This window comes from Melospiza melodia, chromosome 3 (assembly GCF_035770615.1).
Source record: "Melospiza melodia melodia isolate bMelMel2 chromosome 3, bMelMel2.pri, whole genome shotgun sequence".
Classification (NCBI taxonomy): domain Eukaryota; kingdom Metazoa; phylum Chordata; class Aves; order Passeriformes; family Passerellidae; genus Melospiza; species Melospiza melodia.
The window spans coordinates 15,800,366-15,806,548 of NC_086196.1; the positions used below are offsets into that span (position 1 = coordinate 15,800,366).

At 36.6% G+C, this 6,183-nt stretch overlaps 1 long non-coding RNA gene across 1 annotated transcript; it reads right to left on the reverse strand.

The window, feature by feature from the left end:
* Window positions 1–247: 247 nt before the first annotated feature.
* Window positions 248–5,261, reverse strand: LOC134416670 (uncharacterized). The gene is made up of 4 exons (XR_010027323.1): window positions 5,146–5,261; window positions 1,470–1,571; window positions 813–856; window positions 248–331 (listed from the first exon to the last, which is right to left on the reverse strand). It is a non-coding gene; the product is annotated as an uncharacterized LOC134416670 (long non-coding RNA).
* Window positions 5,262–6,183: the final 922 nt, after the last annotated feature.

Genomic DNA, 6,183 nt, shown 5'->3' on the forward strand with positions numbered 1-6,183 from the left:
CAGGCAACTTTTCACACATTTTCCAGTTGGAAGCTTCAGAAGATGGCAAAAAGCAACAATTTGTGTTAGAATTTTTGATGTTGGCAAGTACTGATAATTGACCTACAGCAAGATGGTGCACTGGAGAAGGAGTCCTTAGGTTCCTTAGTGGGGGTTTTCACTGACTCTAAGATAACTGGAAGAAGTTGCAGAGAAAAGAACCCAAGCAGCATCACCCCCACCCCAACATTTTGTTACTATTGCATTTACCTTGCATGAGTAATAAGAAGTCTATTAGGTTGACATCAACTCTGGGGCAAAATAGAGTGGCTGATGGTTGTTTAATACAGAACTAGAAGAAAATGAGCAGAGAAAGATTTTTTTAAAATGCATGAGCAGCAAAAAATCAATCCCAAGTTTGAATGTTTAATTTTTACATGCAAGAGTGCTGCTAGAATGAATTCCTACAAAGTATTAAATTCAGAACTAGTCAACATTTCAGTTAAGAAATTACAGTGATTAGTAAAACCAGAAACTTGACATCAAATGAGTGCACTAAAGCCCAGTTAGTATAGATGCAGGGAGATACAACAGCAAATATCTTTTAATGTGTCAGATTTGCTTACACCATACAACAATTTTGTCAATGACCTGAAAACACACAAAAAATTTGTTAGAAAAGACAGCAGATAATTTTCATGAAATATTGATGGATTCACAACTTACACAGAAGATGTATCATAACATTACAGTTCTTCACATAAAGGGGTGCAAACAGAAAAAATATGTGTCCATCAGCCTTGTTTGGTAATTTTTTAAACCTAAGATCTTACCCCACTCAAAAGTTCTCAGATGATTTTTGCTTGGGGTTGAAACACTGTTCAGGAGAAGCAAACAAAACAGTAAGTGGACAAATTAAAAGCTTTGACGGAGAAGCAATACAGAGCATCTACAAATTTGCCTCTCATCTGCTTATCAGGCTTGTCATCATCCCAAAACTGCAACAGCTCCAGTGATCTCATTTTTACTCTATGAACCTGTTTAGATCAGCCACTGAGAAACTCTCTATTGCAGCTGAAAGGGCCTGCTCTTAAAAATAGGACATGCTTTAGTAATTTTACTTGCAACTGAAATCAAAGCTGCAGTAAATTCTGTGGCAAGTGATCTCATCTCCAAATCAATATTAATGCACAAGACAGCAAGCCACTTTACTATTATATATGGTTATATATATAATAGGACCAGCCATTACACATTACATTAATAATTATGATTATGTTATTCTTCTAGTTGATGTAGCTAAAACTCCCATGCAGGCCTGTGAATGACCCCCTGTACAAAAGGAAAAAATTATCACTACTCCCTGGTAAGATAAAAATTGGCAGCACATAAGGGATGGTTCTCATTTCTGTACACCTCTGAAAGTAGCAGGAAGGTCACGATCAGTAGAAGTATGTGAGGAATTCATCAAGATCAAAAGACAAACATACCTCTCAAATACTTTTTCAGTGTCGCATCTGATTTTAGAATAGATACATGCGGTGCTCCAACGTGGGATATCAGCAGACAGAGTTTTTAGCTGGTAATAACTCCTGTGTGCACACACATATTCCTTCTTCAGAAGAAGTACTTTAAAAGGCACTAAAGCAAATCAAGGGCTTTGAGATGTTTTGTATCAGCTGCATGCCATTTTATCTTGCAACAAGAGACTGGGTGAGCCACTCGAGCTGTTTTTGATCCTTCCACAATTCTGCTTGTAATGTCTCTAGATAATTTGGCACTAGGAAAATGTCACATCAGACACAGATACAGGGAGCACACACTTTGACAACGTTCTAACCATAGGGAGATTGAATGTGCAACTACTTATATGGTCCTAATCACCAGGCTATGGAGCAGCTCAGGTATTTAATGCTGCTGATTCCCACAGCCTGCCTATGAGGTAGGGGAGTTTTATTAGCATGTGCTCTGTCAGAGCCTTGTGTTGTTTGATAAAACAAAATAGTCGCTCCAGGTCACACAGGAATTCTACAAGGAAGCTACAGATATGTCCCAGACACAAACTGCACAATGATCTCTCTGAGAGAGATAATCTGGAAGAAGAGAAAATGAGCTGGACTAATCATTTAACAAAGTTCTCAACTTTGAGGTAGAAATTCTGTTTTTCTGCTGAGGTAGAAATTCAGGTTTTTTAAGTTCAAATGAGATAACATGCAACAGAGCAAAAAAGTAGATATCAGACTTCTTAGTTCTGTGTAAATACATCACACAATCATTAAAGAATTCTATAAATTTAATTTAAACAGTTCCCCAATAGTGTCACTAAATCATGTCTTAAAATTCCAGTGTACCAAATGGCTTCAAGGGAATAGAGTCAATAAGCAGAAGGGATTCATGTGTAGCTGATTACAAACTGTCAGGACCCTGAAATTCATTTCAGATCTGGACTTGGCTCAGAGCTTCCTCACACATCCTCACTACCTGCACAGCAGTGGCTTTTCATGTGTCATCTCTGTGACAGGCAGGATGGGCACTCAGGGGAGAAAATAAAAGGATTTCTGGGATGCCTAAGACTGCAAAACAGATTTTAAAAAATTAGTATATCTACTATTAGACTAACTGATGCAGCTTGAGTGTAGAAATTTACCTTTGAATTTCAAATATGTTACACGAGGGAGTTGCCATTGCCTACAGACTACTTAGAAAGGTATGGGCTTTGCTTCAAAAATAGTAGTGTTTCCTTTTGTCTTTATAGTTTCTTGTTTCTAAGTTATTTTAATTTCATTCACACTCTTTTCCTTTGTACCATACTAAAAAGTGTCTGTTTCTCCCATACACCGTTGTTAAATATATTATACTTAAATCCACAGAGGCTTCCTGGCTTTTGCAGCACAGGCATATGCAAGCTTTCAACACCAAAAATAAAAAAGGGACTGGAAATAAAAGGGAAAGTTTTTGAAAGGTCTATAATTTATGATTACCTGACTGCATTTTCAGTGTCAAACTTACCTCCAGAATATCTTACTTGCTAGGAAAGTCATAAAGCACCTCTTCACATTGAGTTTGCCTTAAAAAAAGCTCATTTGCATTTTGCACCACAGGGAGTTACTTGTAAACTTCCACGAAGCAAGGTGTGAACAGAGCAGTGACAACAAACCATGAATTATATGAAGATGTAATCCTATTCACAGAATCACCACAAAGCCTGAGTGCTTATCAGGTGCTTATATTTGCACAAAAGTTATCTGGGTATAAAAAACCAGCCCCTAACACTAAACCAGGCTTTGCAATGCATTGGTTTTATCAACATCTTTTATAACTTGAGAGATGGTTGAAATGGCATGGAAAGCAGCCTTGACTGTGAAGGAGGCGAGGAAGAGGGCTGTGAGCCAAACATGTGCAGTCCAGCTTGACAGCGACAGTGACAGGGCACAGGGGGATATGGAGCAAGGCTGTGGCAGGGGAAGCTCCCGTTGGACATGAGGAAAATGTTCTTCACTAAAGATGGATGGATGGTCACTGCAACAGGCTTCCCAGGGAAGGAGTATCTGTAGCAAAGTCTGTCAAACTTATGGAGCATCTAGATGCTTGGTTCAGTTTTCAGTATTACTGTGAGGAGAAGGACATGCGACATGATGAACTTGAAAGGATTCTTCTAACTTGATATATTCTTTGACTCTACTAAAGACAGATTCATTCTGAATCTGATTCACAGGGCTGGGAGAGGTTTTCTATAAATTCGGTTCAGCCAGCTCCTTCAGCAAACACTGTGCCTTTTCTAGTTCATCTAGATTTTCTATATTTCAGGTTTTCCAACTGTGTTTCCTTAAATTCCAATATTTCTAAGTGGAAAAAAAAAAGTTTTTGTGTTATAAGTTTGGCAGATCCATCAGAAATAGATGCTCCACATGACACTGGTTTTTTATGCTGATAGATTCATTACTTGCAGTTAGGTAATGATGAAGTCTGTCTTCAAGTTTTACAAATATATAAATAGAAAACATTTTTTAACCTCTTCTCTATGGTCATTAAACTGGTGCCCTAAAAGTACTGGAAGAGCATGAGTGGAAATCTTTTTCTGAAGGAAAACTTTGGCTTTGTTCTGCAGTTAATGGTCAAACACTGACAAATTAACAAAAATCTTAAAGGAATTGTTATTTAAAGGACAGATAGTTATTGGAGAAAATTGTTTTGTTACATTAAATACAATTAAGGAAGACAAAAGGTAATAAAGTAGTTGGTTCAACAAAATGATAATTCAGCAATTAGTGGGAAAGCGAAACTTAAAATAAAGGGCAGCGCTGTCATAACAAACAAATAAACAAAATTTTAAAAAATAAGAAGAAAAAAAACTGGCCAAGAGATAAGAAATACCATAAAACCAACAAAGAAGAGTAGTCCAACACATTTGCTGATAGAAATAGCAGATAAAATCCCCTGAGTTCCAAGTATGTATTTTGGCTCTTTTAAAAAATATTTAAGGAAAGTCAGTTCTGCAATCTAGAAATTCTATAATTTCTGTCAGAAAGTTGCAGGAAAGATCTGCTGTTACAATAAAATCCAGAATATTACCACCATTTCTTACTCATTAATAAACTTGCACAAAGTAGAGATAATAATATTAAAATCACATGAACAAAATTAAACTAAGGCAGCCCTGCCCAACTGTTTAACGTGAATGAAATTGGTGTTAAGTTATTGCTTGTGGAAGGTGGATTGAGGATAACCAGAAAGCCTGGGTATGACATTTCACTCCACCTCAGGACTTTTGACAAACAGAAGTTGATTTCTGATTGAAAACCTTAAGTTCAAAAATTGCATAAGGATAGATTATTCAAAAATATTTTATAAAAATGTAGCTTGATTTTGCTCATTTATTTGTTCATATCAATTTCCCTAAGGGGACAAAATTATTCTTATCAATTTTCTTATTTATTTTGTTCTGCTGGAAAATAGCATTACAAATGTTATGAAAAATAAGTGGTTCTGAGAAGAACACAGACAAATAGAAACATTTCTGAAAATGCAGAGAACTTAAAATATATTCCTACAAAAACCTAGTTTTAGCCTATATATATGCAAAAATTACAAAAGGGTACTAAATGCATGAAATAGGAAGAAAAGTTTCATAGACTGGATTGATTTTATACCTCAACATAGGCTTACCATCACTTTGTTGCCGCCAATTTTTTTTAAAATGTCCATGAATCAGTCATTTTCCTTCACTTCACAGTCCTGACAACCTCCATCCTGCTCCATTATACTGCAATTTCTTGCTGTAACTGGAATGCAATACGTAAGTGAGAGGAGATGACTACCCATTATCATATCTTTCTTCAGACTGGGATGAGTTTACTGCAGTTTGAAAAAAATTAAGCAGGTAGTAACTTCATGCATTGCTCGTCATGCTCAAATTCCTGAAGCTTGAGAAAATCTTAGAAAAATTGTTCAGAAGAAGTTTCTACTACAAATACATAAGGGGAAAAAAATCATTGTTTAGCACTGTGAACATATGGGCCAATGTGAGGTTTTAAGATCCAGCTGCTCATGACTAAAGTGAACCAGCTCTGTTACAGGGTAATGTGATTCCAACAAGCTGCTGCTGAAAGCAAAACATGGTCAGGGCTTACCAGAAACTCGGGCTACGAGGAAGCATTGTAATCTAATTACTCACTTTCCGTGTGCTCCCCACATTGTTTCTGCCCATAATCAGTGGCTTTCAGACAAAAGGTGTTGGTAACTACATGCAGCAGCCACCCAGTGTATCTGTACATGGTAGGACCTGGGTCATGGCTGCTGTCACAAACTGCTCCTGAAGCCTTCAGGCACTGACAGAGTGCAGAAGAGGAGTAGATATTTCTCTGAGTTCAAAAGGAACTTGTGTCTACTGGTGTTATAAACTTCAAAATTATAAAATTTGTTGGTAAAAGGAAATATGCCAGTTCTGTCTGGCAGGCAGAGATTCAGATATGATTTGATGGCTACTAATTTTTTTGCATTGGGGTGGTTTAGGTTTTTCTTTTTTTTTTTCTTTGATTGCTTTTGGTTTTTGGGGTTATTTTTTGGTTGGTTGGTTGATTAGTTTTTTTTTTTTTTGTTTTTGTTTGGTTCCTTTTTGTTTTTGTTACAATTTGAGCTCTGTGAACTTGATCAAATCAAAATACAAACGTGTTACAGAATATGGTTTCTAGCTGAAATAATAGC